Source organism: Hylobates moloch, unplaced genomic scaffold (genome assembly GCF_009828535.3).
Source record: "Hylobates moloch isolate HMO894 unplaced genomic scaffold, HMol_V3 SCAFFOLD_19, whole genome shotgun sequence".
Lineage (NCBI taxonomy): Eukaryota > Metazoa > Chordata > Mammalia > Primates > Hylobatidae > Hylobates > Hylobates moloch.
In genome coordinates, this window is record NW_026652294.1 from 1,856,368 (window position 1) to 1,869,630 (window position 13,263).

The 13,263-nt window shown below is 49.3% G+C and overlaps 1 long non-coding RNA gene across 1 annotated transcript; it reads right to left on the reverse strand.

Moving 5' to 3' along the window:
* Window positions 1–1,171: 1,171 nt before the first annotated feature.
* Window positions 1,172–13,156, reverse strand: LOC116459295 (uncharacterized). The gene is made up of 3 exons (XR_004245509.2): window positions 11,318–13,156; window positions 8,673–8,793; window positions 1,172–1,255 (listed from the first exon to the last, which is right to left on the reverse strand). It is a non-coding gene; the product is annotated as an uncharacterized LOC116459295 (long non-coding RNA).
* Window positions 13,157–13,263: the final 107 nt, after the last annotated feature.

Below are 13,263 nucleotides of genomic sequence, written 5' to 3' on the forward strand. Positions count from 1 at the left end.
CCTTATTTGTCATTGTGCCTTATGTGTAGCTCGCAGGATTTGATTACACCTATGTTTTGTGGTGATCATACTTTCAACTATTCCTAAAATACTGCTTCAGTCTTATCTGTTTGGGGTCAACTGCTGAGGATTTCATAAAATTAATGAAGTGTGTGAATCTAAAGTTCTACACAAAGGGGGAAATATTGCAAATCATTTATCTTGTAAGAGACTAAAATTTAGAATATATTTTAAATATATTTAAGATATATTCAAAACTCTACAACAACAAACTAACTAAATAAAAGTCAGACAACTCTTTAAAAATGGGCAAAAGACTTGAACATATATTTCCCTAAAGAAGATACAGCCACAGATAGTAGCACAGGAAAAGCTGCTCAGTATCATTAGTCATTAGGGAAATGCAAATGAAAAACACAAGCAGACACCAATATACACCTACTAGGATGATTTAAAGGAAAATAAGTGTGAACAAGGATGTAAAGAAATTATAACCCTGATACATTGACGGTAGAAATGGATAAAGTTGCAGCCACTGTGCAAAACAGTCTGCAGTGGCTCAGAAGGTTAAATATAGAACTTCCGTCGGACCCAGGAACTCTACTCTTAGGTACCCCAAAGAATAGAGAACAGAAACCAAAGAGATATTTGTATACTAATGTTTATAGCATCACTTTTCACAGGAGCCAAAAGGTGGAAATAATCCAGCCATCAATGAACAAATGAATGTAATAAAAGCAAGGTGATCTACATGCAATACTACATCATCCATCTGTAAAAAACGAACATAATTTTGATAGATGATACAACATGGGCGGACACTGAGAACATTATGCTTAGTGAAATAAGCCAGACACAAAAGGAATATATTGTATAATTGTACTTATATGAAGTGCCTAGAATAGTCAAATTCATACAAGAGAAAGTGGGATAGGAATCACCATGGGCTGGAAATAGGGGCAAGGCGCTATATTGCTTATTGTGGACAAGATTTTGTAAGAAATCATCAAAATTGTGGGTGTAGATAGTGGTGTTGGTTATGCAACACTGTGAATATATTGAATGCCACTGAGTGCACACTTTGGTTAAAAGGTTCAAATGATAAATATTGTGGTATATCTATTTCCCCACAATAGAAAACACGCACAGCCAAGCCCAGTTGCCAGTCTTGTTAGCTGCCGTCCTTTACCTTCAAGAGTGGGCTGAAGCTTGTCCAATCTTTCAAGGTTGCTGAAGACTGTATGATGGAAGTTGTCTGCATTGGGAAAGAAATTAATGGAGAGAGGAGAAAACTTGAGAATCCACACTACTCACTCTGCAGGGCCAAGAACTCTGTCTCCCGTGCATTGCTGATCCATCTCAGTATTTCCTGTGACCACCTCCCTTTTCAACTGAAGACTTTGCACCTGAGGGGTGCCACTGTGCCCGGCCCCTTTATTATTTCTTATTGGTCAGGTCTAGTGGCAATAAACTCCTTCAGCTTTTATTTATCTGGGAATGTCTTAATTTCTCCTTCACTTTTGAAGGACAGTTTTGTCAAATATAGTATTCTCAGTTGGCAGGCTTTACTCTTTCAGTACTTTCAATGTATCATCCCACCACCTTCTGGCCTGCAGGGTTCCTGCTGAAATATCCACTGATAATCTTCTAGAGGCTCCCTTGCACATGAGAAGTCACTTTTCTCTTGCTGCTTTCAAGATTCTCTCTATATTTACTACCACTAAATTCTACACTTAAAAATGGTATAATCTGTTATGTATATTTTGCCACAATAAAAAAATTGGAAAGAGGTACCATAGAAGAGTATATTACATGCACCATAGGCTGGAAAACATTTTCAGAGACTAGGCTATTCTCAGTAACTCACATATCTAGTTCCGGTAAACACTGATTGATTTAAACAAATATCCATGAACGAGATATTACATGCACCACATGCAGCTAAACAGTGTTTCATTGAGATAACACTAGTACCTAGATCTGATAAACTATCTAAACAGGCATCACTGAAAACTATACTACAGAAAACATAGAATGCTAACCACAGTATTTCCAAGAGTCTACGCTACACCTAGGCAATCTTGCACCTATCTCTGTTAAACACAGGGTTTGAACTTGGAACAACAAAGAAGGTAGTACCTGCACCACATACTTCTTAAAACAGGGTTTCGGCTGGGTGTGGTGGCTCACATCTGTAATTCCAGCACTTTGGGAGGCTGAGGCAGGCGGATCACCTGAGGTCAGGAGCTCGAAACTAGCCTGGCCAACATGGTGAAACCCCGTCTCTACTAAAAATACAAAAATTAGCTGGGTGTGGTAGCAGACGCCTGTAATCCCCAGCTACTCAGGAGGCTGAGGCAGGAGAATCGCTTGAACCTGGGAGGCAGAGGTTGCAGTGATCCGAGACTACACCACTGCACTCCAGCCTGGGCGACAAGAGCAAAACTCCATCTCAATAAATAAATAAATAAATAAACAGGGTTTCATAGGGAAAACACTATGCTAAGCCACTCACAAACCTATTTCTAATAAACACAGATAGTGAACATGCATTAAAGAAGGCTATCTTAGATGAAGCACACCCTGCTAAACACATCGATTCTCAAAGATAAGGCGAGGCTCACTCATGGTAGACCTGTTAAACTTAACATTTAAATATGTATCACAGAAGATGGTAGTACCTGAACCTCATGCTTCTAACGCAATGCTTCACCAAGGTAGCATTATTCTCAATCACTCATGCATCTGCCTCACTTCAATACGGAGCAAATATGTATCAGTGAACAATGTGCCACGTGCGCTATACATGGCCAAACACAGTGGCTCATGCAGTTACCACAAGGTGTGGTCATTCACTGACAGAATGGGAATGAGGAATGTGTCCCACTCTCTCAGCTGTTGTATTATATCATGCAAGGTGCAGTGACTAAGTTCATTCAAGAACCCAGCTCTCTTAAACACATATATGGGACACAGCACACAGTGTGATTTGTGTCTGCATCTCCCTCGTGCATGTTGTATATTTTATATAATGTAGGTACAAAATGTGACTTTGGTCTTCACCCCCATCGGCTATCATCTATCACAGGTTACATAGTGACATAATACAACTCAGTTCTGCATCCTCCTCTGCTATCATATGGTATCATGTGTGACAGTGTGACCCGAGGTAATGACTATCCCCTCTCCCCTGCTGTATGGTGTCATAAGTGACATTTGTGACTCACATACACTGTGAATCAGGCCTGCAACCCTTCTGTTCGTTGTTGTATGATACTGTGTGTGCCATAGTGACATAATGCAACTGAGGTCTGGGCTCCTTGATGTCATATAATATCATAAGTGACATGGTGTGAACAGGGCTGCCTCTCCCTCTTGGGTTATCACTGGCTATCATATAGGACATAGTGATACAAAGTGACAAGTGTGTGTCCTCCTCAAGTATTATATATCATGTGACACAGAGTAAGGTGAGCCTGAGTCCCTCTCTTGGTTGCCTTAGATTATTTTATTTTTTTGAGATACAGTCTCACTCTGACCCCAAGGCTGGAGTGCAGTGGTGCAATCTCAGCTCACTGCAACCTCTGCCTCCTGGGTTCAAGCAATTCTCCTGCCTCAGGCTCCTGAGTAGCGGGGACCACAGGCGTGCACCACCTCACCCAGCTAATTTTGTATTTTTAGTTACACAGTAACGAATGTGACTGAGGTCTGCCTGTGCTCTCAGCTGATGCTGGCACCTTTATTGCCTAGGCGTTTACTGCTCCTCAGGTCTGCATCCTATCTCCTGTCACACACTCTCATGCTATGTAGGATGAGGACACAGCTGACATACCCTAGTCACTGCACCTTGTATGATATAATACAACAGCTGAGAGTGGGACACATTCCTCATTCCCATTCTGTCAGTGTAACATAGCATATAGCAGCTGAGAACGGGGTACATCCCTGACTCACATGATGTCACAATGTCACATATGATATCATAAGTCATCCAGTGGGCCAGGCACAGTGGCTCACACCTATAATCCCCACACTTTGGGAGTCAGAGGTGGGTAGATCGCTTGAGCTCAGGAGTTCAAGACCAGCCTGGGCAACATGGTGAAACCCCGTTTCTACTAAAAATACAAAAATTAGCCAGGCGTGGTGGTGTGTGTCTGCAGACACACAGGAGGCTGAGGTGGGGGGATGGCTTGAGCCAAGGAAGCAGAGGCTGCAGTGAACTGAGATTGTGCTACTGCACTCCAGCCTGGGCAACAAAGCTAGACCCTGCCTCAAAAATAAAAAATTAAAATAAGTCATCCAGTGATACAATGTGACTCACATCTGCAGGCTGCCATATGATATTGTCAACCTTAAATAACAAGTCTCAGGAAATACGGTTAAATGTAGAGTTTATTTGAGCACAAACCTTGACGGCAGCCACCCAGGAACACAGATTCCAAAGAATGGAATTCAGTGCTCCAAAGTGGAGAAGTTTTGGGGCTCGTTTACATAAATAAGGTTTGGGAAGCTTAGCAGGGTTTCAACACATTCCCTCAAGGCTAGCACGCAGTTACAGTAATCTGATTAGTCAAGGCAGTATTCCTTTTGAGAAAGGCGTATTTAACATTCCACAATGAAGATGTAAAAGGCAGGGGGTCTTTTGTACCATCCCGTCTGAGTTAGGTACAGGACGATAAAGGACACAGTTAATCTATGACAAAGATCAGTGACTAGAAGGGGAGGCCTGGTTTCTGGTTTCTCCTGGTCATTTACAGAACATGAACAATGAGGAAGAGAGAATTTATGATCTAAGAAGCTGAAGTTGCAACTACCGCTTACGTGGCTCAGATCACAGTCACATCTCTCTCAAGGCTCAAAGTGTCTGGGGGGTCCCAGCAGCTTTTACATTTTATCTACTTTCACAATAGCATATGTTATAAAGCAGCATAATGTGTCTCAGTCTGTGTCCCTAGTTTTGGCTATCTGTGATGCCACATGTCACATACTGTCATAATTGAGTCCAGCTCCTGTGTGTGATTTGTTAGTCCTGACCACAGGCAATAACAAAGGCTTTACTCGGCAGGGCTGACAGGAGAAAATCCCCTCTCAGAACAGGCTTGGTGCACAGCCAGTGCACGGCAGGCCCAGGCCGAGCACAAAGGCCACACGCACGGCCCGTTGGATGGTTTCTAGGCTTGTTGGCTGAATTGTGACGCAAAAGTGGCTGCCTTTTAAAAGATCTTATGTAATGCGCTGAGCAAGGTCTCTGGGTGAGGCGTGAGCTGCCGCCAATACTTGAGCAAGCAAATCAGAATCGGGGTATTGGTGCCTCCTCTTCGTTCACTGGAGGTTTCTCTCTAGCGAGCTCAGAGATCGTTCATCAACCCCCATGGTCCTGTGATGGTTGATTTTGTGTTGACCATCCTGGCTGGGCCACAGCGTGCCCGGATTGCACACTGTTCCACGTGTGTCCGTGAGGGCATTTCCAGGTGCATTTAGCATGTGAGCCAGTGGGTAAAGCAGACGGCCCTCTCCAGTGTGACAGGCATCACCCAATCCACTGAGGGCCCGAGTGGAACAAAGGCTGGGGAAGGAGAATTCACTTTCCTTTTCCCTCCCTCACTACTGGAGCTGGACACCTCATCTCATTTTCTCCTGCCCTCAGACTGGCATTTCCACATCCACTCCCCTGGTTCTCAGGCCTGGGGAGGGAAGTGTGAAGGTGTTGGATGGACAGACACCAGTCAGAGCAGCACAGGCCTCAGGAGGGGTCTAGGGCCTCCAGGCCTGTGATCCTATCCAGCAAACACCAAGGGGATCTTTTTCTTTCTTTTCTTTTCTTTTCCTTTTTTTTCTTTTCTTTTCTCTTTTCTTTCTTTCTTTCTCTTTCTTTCCTTGTTTCTTCTTTCTTTCTCTCTCTCTCCTTCCTTCTTTCCTTTCCTTCTTTCTTTCTTGAGATGGAGTTTCACTCTTATCATACAGGCTGGTATGCAATGGCATGATCTCGGTTCACTGCAACCTCTGCCTCCTAGGTTCAAGCGATTCTCCTGCCTCAGCTTCCCAAGTAGCTGGGATTACAGGCAACTGCCACCATGCCTGGCAAATTTTTGTATTTTTAGTAGAGACAGGGCTTCACCATGTTGGCCAGGCTGGTCTCAAACTCCTAACCTCAGTGGATCCACCCGCCTTGGCCTCCCAAAGTGTTGGGATTACAGGCGTGAGCCGCTGCGCCTGGCTGAGATGGGGATCTTTAAATGCGTGGTCCTTCCGTGGCCTGGGAGGGAGAGAACCTCCATTGTGGGCAGATGACTGATCTCTCTGGGAATACCCTGGTGTCACAGCCAGGCCCACAGGGTCCTCCAGCCTAGTCTGGAGTTTCCACTGTGGTCCTTTTCTCTGCCTTATAAGAAGGGCATTTCCCTTGGCCTGGGTCTACTCTTACACGCCAGGAGCTTGTTGCCAGGAACTGAAGAGTTTCCCAAAGGCTGACTGTGGGGCCAAGAGAAGATTGCGTGTTCCCCAACAGCCTGGAGGTGCTGATGGAACAAGCTCATCAATCTGACCCTCACGACTGTGATGGGTTCAATTTTGTCTCCCTTCCAATTCATATGTTGAAGTCCTGACCTCCAGTTATCTCAGGAGGTGACCGTATTTGGAGACAGGCTCTTTACAGAAGTAATTAAGTTAAATGACCTCATGGTCATTGGGGCGTACCCTAATCCCACTCTATAACTGGTGTCTGTATCAGAAGAAATTTGGAAACAGACTGTTAAATCAAGTTTAATCTAAAACTACCTCCTTACATACTTTAAGTTCAGCCTAAAGGTTTCTCTGCACATTGTAAACTATAACCTAAATGGAACCGTAAACAGACTCTAGCCTACCTTTGTGCCAATCACTGAGTTTTGGCCAATTAAATGTGGCCAACTGTTCAAACTGTGTTGAACTAAGGCAAACGCCGAGCCGTAACCAAGCCGGTTGTTTCTGTCCCTCGCTTCTGTTTTCTGTAGGTCATTCTCTTTTTTCTGTGCATAAATCTTTCACTACGTGCCTGCACTGGAGTCTCTGAGCCTACTCTGGCTCGGGAGGCTGCCAACTCACAAATTGTTCTTTGCTCAAACTCTTCTAAATGTAATTTGGCTGAAATTTTTCTTTTAACAAGACACACAGAGGGAAGACATTGTGAAGACACAGGGAGACGTCAGCCATCAACAAGCTAAGGAGAGTCCTAGAACAGATCCTTCCCTTACAGCCTTCAGAAGGCACTGTGAGCCCAGAAGTATGAGACAGATCTCAATCCAGTTAGAAAGTCCATTTTCCCAAGGTTAAGGATACACCTATGACACAGCCTCAGGAGGTCCTGATGACACATGGCCAAGGTGGTCGGGGTACAGCTTGCTTTTATACTTTTTAGGGGAGACATGAGACATCAAGCAGTACAGATCAGATTTACAATCGGCTTGGTCTGGAAGGGCGGAGCAACTCAAAGCAGGGGACTTTGGGGTCATACGTAGATTTAAAGGTTTTCTGATTGGCAATTGGTTGAAAGAGTTAAGTTATTATCTAAAGACCTGGAATCAATAGAAAGGAATGTCTGGGTTACGACGATAAAGGATTATGGAGGGCAAAGTTTTATGCAGATGAAGCCTCCAGGTGGCAGGCTTCAGAGAGAGTAGATTATAAATATTTCTGATCAGACTTAAGGTCTATATTGATGTTAATGCTGGTCAGCTTTTCCTGAATTACAAAAGGGAGGAGACATGTCCAACCTCTGCTTCTCGTCACTGCCTGAACTAGCTTTTCAGGCTAACTCTGGAATGCCCTTGGCCAAGAGAAGGGGTCTGAGAATTTTATTTTTGGTTTACAGAACCAACCCTACCAACAACTTGATCTCAGCCCTCTGGCCATGAGAACTATAAGAAAACACATTTCCGTTGTTGGCCTCCGTCTGTGGTCCTTTGTTATGGCAGCCCACAGACACACACACACAGTGACATCTCATCATCTGGGCAGGCCTGTTTTCCATTCTAACCCCAGGCTGGGGTTACAGTGGCCTGGGAAGATACAGCTGTCCCTCATATTGTCCATGGCGCTAAGCAGATGAGGAAACAAATCTGGGCAGGCCAGGGTTCCCTTGTGGAGTGAAGACCCTTTGCACAAGTCCCGGTGGGTCTTTGCAAGTTTTTCCTCATGCTCACATCACTGGCACAGTGGTCATGGCCTGGCCGGCTTGGGACATGGGGGTGGCCATTGGGCACTTGAGTGACATTCACTCCTCATCCTGCATGTGCCAGAGGACCAGCCCCCTGGAGGCTCACTGGGCTTTTGCCCAAGCCCGTCAGCAACATTCCCTCTCTCATTGGCTCTAAGTGCAGACCGCAGAACGTGCATGTATTACTGACTGCCCATGGGGTCTAAGGAGAATTCTATCCATGTTCACACCCCCCAGTCAGAAGGAAGCAATCTCACTTTCCCAGTGGCGCAGAGGACGAGCAGCAACTGTGGACTGCTTTCCTGAGCTTTCTGGGTCTTCTCTGCATTATCTCTAACTAGCCATCAGTGTGACTCACTGGGGGTGTCTGGCACAACAAAGATCCCTTGGCCCCTCATCACCAAACACTTCAGCAACCAGGCCATGCCACCACCAGGGCTCTGCTTCCGACCTAGCTGGTTGGCCTGCAGGGTCTCACCTGTCGTTTTTCCAAAGAGCACTATAACTGGGTCAATCTCCAGGAGAGGAGATGAAAGGTTCAACAGCATGGATCTGTCTGGAGCATGCAGGGCAAAGCCCCGTGGCACGTGGCCTCTTTTCTGCAAAACAAACACACCTGCTTTTACAGGAGTTGCAGCTTTGGCATGAGGAACCTCAAGTTCTTTACTTTGTAATAGACAGAGAAGGCCGGGCATGGTGGTGCGCGCCTGTAATCCCAGCTACTCAGGAGGCTGAGGCAGGAGAATCACTTGAACGTGGAAGGCAGAGGTTGCAGTGAGCCAAGATCGCGCCACCGCACTCCAGCCTGGGCAACAAAGCGAGCCTCCATCTCAAAAAAAAAAAAAAAGACAGAGGTTGCTCTCTGACTGCCTGAGGGATTCAGGGCTGAGTCCACCAACATTGTTTCATGAAACTCTACTCGGCTGGCCAGTGGAGGCGTCATGTATACAGTCAGCACTCCACACATCCTCACTTCCTGAGCATCTACAGTGCAAACCAACACACCCATCACACTCACACAACAGCACATGCCGCACGTCAACCCGAGCCTCCCTCACAGGTTGCTTTCATCTCTTTTTCTCTCTTCACTGCAAGTTTTTTGCCCAAATTCAATTAGACACTTTTTTTTACAGAAACAGAAAGCAGAGTTTTAACTGGGCACCACTATAGCAGTGGCTGTTGACCATCGTCTCCTGGCTGGAACCAGGGAATCCTGTGGGTGAGGGAGGAGCAACGCAGCAGCAGGCATGCCTTCTCAAGCCCTGGCTGACTCACTCTGGGGTGGATGGATGGATGGATGAATGAATGGATTTATTTACTTATTATTTGGTTCTCATTCTGTCGCCCAGGCTGGAGTGCAGTGGTGTGATCTCGGCTCACTGCAGCCTGGACCTCCTGGGCTCAAGTGATCCCACCTCAGCCTCCCAAGTAGCTGGGACTTCAGGCACATGCCATTACGCCAGCGAATTTTTTGAATTTTTTGTAGAGACAGGCTCTTGCCCTTTTGCCCAGGCTGGTCTTGAACTCCTGGCCTCAAGCCATCTGCCCACCTTGGCCTCCCAAAGTGCTGGGATTACAGGTGTGAGTCACCGCACTCAGCCCACTCGGTTGTGAGTGGCCATTTGCTTTGACTCAGCAAACACTTCTGATGGTAACAAAGCACCAACTGGGTGGCTGGTTTCAATCCTACTCTTGCCACCCAACACCGCAACATTTTATCAACCTGGAGCAAATGCTCTCGGGTCCTGAGGAGCTGGCCACACAGCCCATTTTGCTGGTGGGACAGTGGGAGGCCCCGCCCTCCTCCCATCCCACACCACCTAGGCAAGAGCTGTGCCCAGGAAATGTCACCCGTAACTGGTCCACACAGACCCTGTCTTCTTAAAGGGTGCTGTGCCTCCACCAGACCCCATGGGCAATACATTGTCAAGGACACGCAAGACACGCCAAGGCCAAGGCCTGACTGATTTGACAGTAAAGACACAATGAGCCCCTCTCATTCAGAGCTTATTACTCAGAGTGAAAATAAGAGAAGCCTGAGGTGGCAGCTCCCTGCCATCCTGGTGCCACACGCTAAAAAGGACAGCACCGAAACAAAAGGGGTCAGAAAGCATGCGTTGCGGGACACCCACTGTGGAGGAGCCCCTTGAGACTGCAGCTGGGCGGCGTCCTCATCTGTAGCTCTGTTGTGAGGGCCGGGGGCAGGGAGCCTCACCCTCACCAGGGCCAGTGAGGCAGGCAGTGAGGAACAGTCTCGGGAGACAGAGGGAGTGAGCGGTGGCCTGGGTGCAGCCTGATGTTCTGGGAGGAGCAGGCTGAGGTCAGCTGCTGTGTGCACCTCTGCGTGGCCTATGGGGATCCTGCGATGGCTCAAGGCCCACGGCAGAGCGGTTTCTCCGCCCACACAATGGACACACAACCTGACATACAAAAACTCACAGAGAAACATAGAAAGGCACACGTGACACTCAAAGACAGACCCACACAAAAGCCATGCAGCAAAGCCTTTTGCCACACATGCACACACACACACACACACACACACACACACACACAGGCGCCCATCCCTTCAAACCACAGACTTGGTGTTTGCCCAGACACACCTGTGTCAGAAATAGGGGACCTGCAGCTCCCCAACACACACCAGTCACCCCACACTAACCCAAGGTGTCACCAGCCAGCCTGGAGGACTTGGGAGGCTAAGTGGAGGTGGACAGTGGCCACAGAGCAAAGGCCTTCGGTGGATACCACCTGATGTAAAGAGCCATGGGGCCCAATGTGTGCACACACACGGGACACGCATGTCTGCGCACCAGCTCCCCCATTCCTACACACACATCACCCATCCCTAGGGCTCTGGGGGATGAGACCCCTCCCTGAAGACCCACAGGAGTCCCCATGCCTCAGTGACCCACTGCTCATGTCCATGCAAAAGAAAAGGAACTTTTTATCTGAGGAATGCGAGCCCCCTTTAATTATCTGGTCCAGAGAGGCACTGGAATGAAACAGCAGTCACGTCACTCCCACTTGAGCTAAAGACCTCTTGAAGCCGATTGCTCTGTGGGTTCCAGACTGACGCCAAGTAGACATAAAAAGCCAGACGCTGGACACCATAACTCTTACCCTGTAGTCCAACACTGTATAGCCAGTCACGAAGGTTCTATCTGGAAAGCAGTCAGAATTCCTGCTGACTTCGTATCGGCCCACTCCTTGTCCCCTTCCGTCTTTAAAAACTTGCTTGTAATATGGCTGAATGAAGCACTCCCAGGGCAACTTGGTGTGTCCTGGGCAGCTCTCTCAGCCTTGGCCCAGACAAACTATATGAACTGTGGTTCAGTTTGTTTCTTTAGGTTGACATCCACATTAGCGGAGCAGTGTTGCTGGGCTGGGGAAGCTGGTTCAGGTCAGACGTTGCACCAAGGGTTGGAGAAGGGGCCTTCCTGCATCAGCACCCGGACAAGGCAGAGGAGCAGGTGTCCAAACCCAGGCCTGGCCTGCTCCTGCTGTGGCTCACAGCCCCCACCCCACCTGGCAGACCCCGGAGCTGGCGACAGTGTTGCCCAGCTGGCCACAGCACATATCATTGTCACGTGGGGCTGCCCTATATCGCCCCCAGTCTTCACACAGACACCCTTCATGGACTGGGGGACTGAGGGCAGGGACACTGGTGAAACAGGCAGGCGTCTTCACCCAGCTGCTCATCCCACTCACGACCTCCAGGGGAGGTGACAGTGACCAAGCCCAGCCCCAGCTGGCTCCTGGTCACTCGCTGCAGGCTCAGCTCCCACAATCTTGAGTCCCACCTCCAGCTCCTGCCATTCCGAGGGAACTGGAGGCCAGGATGCCCGGCGCATGACCAGCTCTGGGTTGTGGACCGCCCTCCACAGCAGTGGCCTGAGCCCTTGTTGTCATTATTCACTTTATTTGCTCCTGGTTTCTGGCTGGAAGGGATCACAAAGACATGGCGTGCAGGGGAGCCAATCCTGCCAGGCACTGAGGAAACAGATCCTGGAGAAAACCAGAGACTTTGCTGGCACTTCAGGGGGACCCCAGTTGGCTCAATGCCCCCTCTCCCCCGTAGCCAACTGCTAATCAATGTTCTCTCTGGAAACCAGTCATAATTCCTAACCTGGTCAAAGCAGGGTCATCTCACACAGCCCAGCCACCCCGCAGGCAGCTAGAGTGTCTGGTGAAATGCAAGTCTGATCGTGTCTGTGTCCCCAAGCCCTTCCGTGCCCCCTGCTGCTCTTTGGACAAGCCCCCGGCAGCCTCTGTAATGCACAGCCCCCGCCCTTGTCTCCTGTGCTGGCTTCCGCCGCCTGGCCACACCGGTCCTCTCGCCCATCCACCTGACCCGACTCTGGCAGGGCCTCTGCAGGAGCCACTCCTCCACCCGAACCCCTCCTATTAAAGCCTGTTCCTAGCCCGTTCAGCCTCAGCCACCAGAAGCTCCCCAGCCCCGGCCCAGCAGCTGGCCTGGGGAGCGGGGAGAGCGCAGTCTGGGCTCGCGGTTCGGGCTGGGGGCCGGGCACCGCGGGGCGACCACGGCAGGCCCAGATGGGGACTCCGGCGCCAACTGTCCTGGCCCAGAGGCTCTAGGGTGGTCTTGTCTGTCTCACCCCGGGGGCAGAGAGGACGCAGACAGACCCCAGCGCCACTGCTCGGCCGCGGATGGTGCCTTAGACCCAGGTCCTGTGGGCTCTGGCCCGAGATCCCTCCCTCTGGGAAGGCCGGTGACCGGGACAGTCCACCTCGCAGGCGCGCCAGCGCGGAGCCCGGACCTCAGCCCGCAATGACTCAACAAGGGCCGGTGGGATTCTCCATGGTCCTGCGATATCCAGGCGACGGAGTCTCGCCTCTAAGGTGGCCCGGGGAGCAGGAAGGTGCGAGCCTGGGCAGAGCGAAATCCTCCTTGCAGTCACCGCGGAAGGGCTGGGCGCGCCTCCTTCTGAATGACGCAAGGGGCGGGGCGCGTGGTGGGCCGGGGAAGGCGCTGGGCGCGCCGCGCTCGGGACTGTCGTAAGAGGGGCGGGGCGCGCTGCGCTCGGGACTGTCGTAAAAGGGGCAGG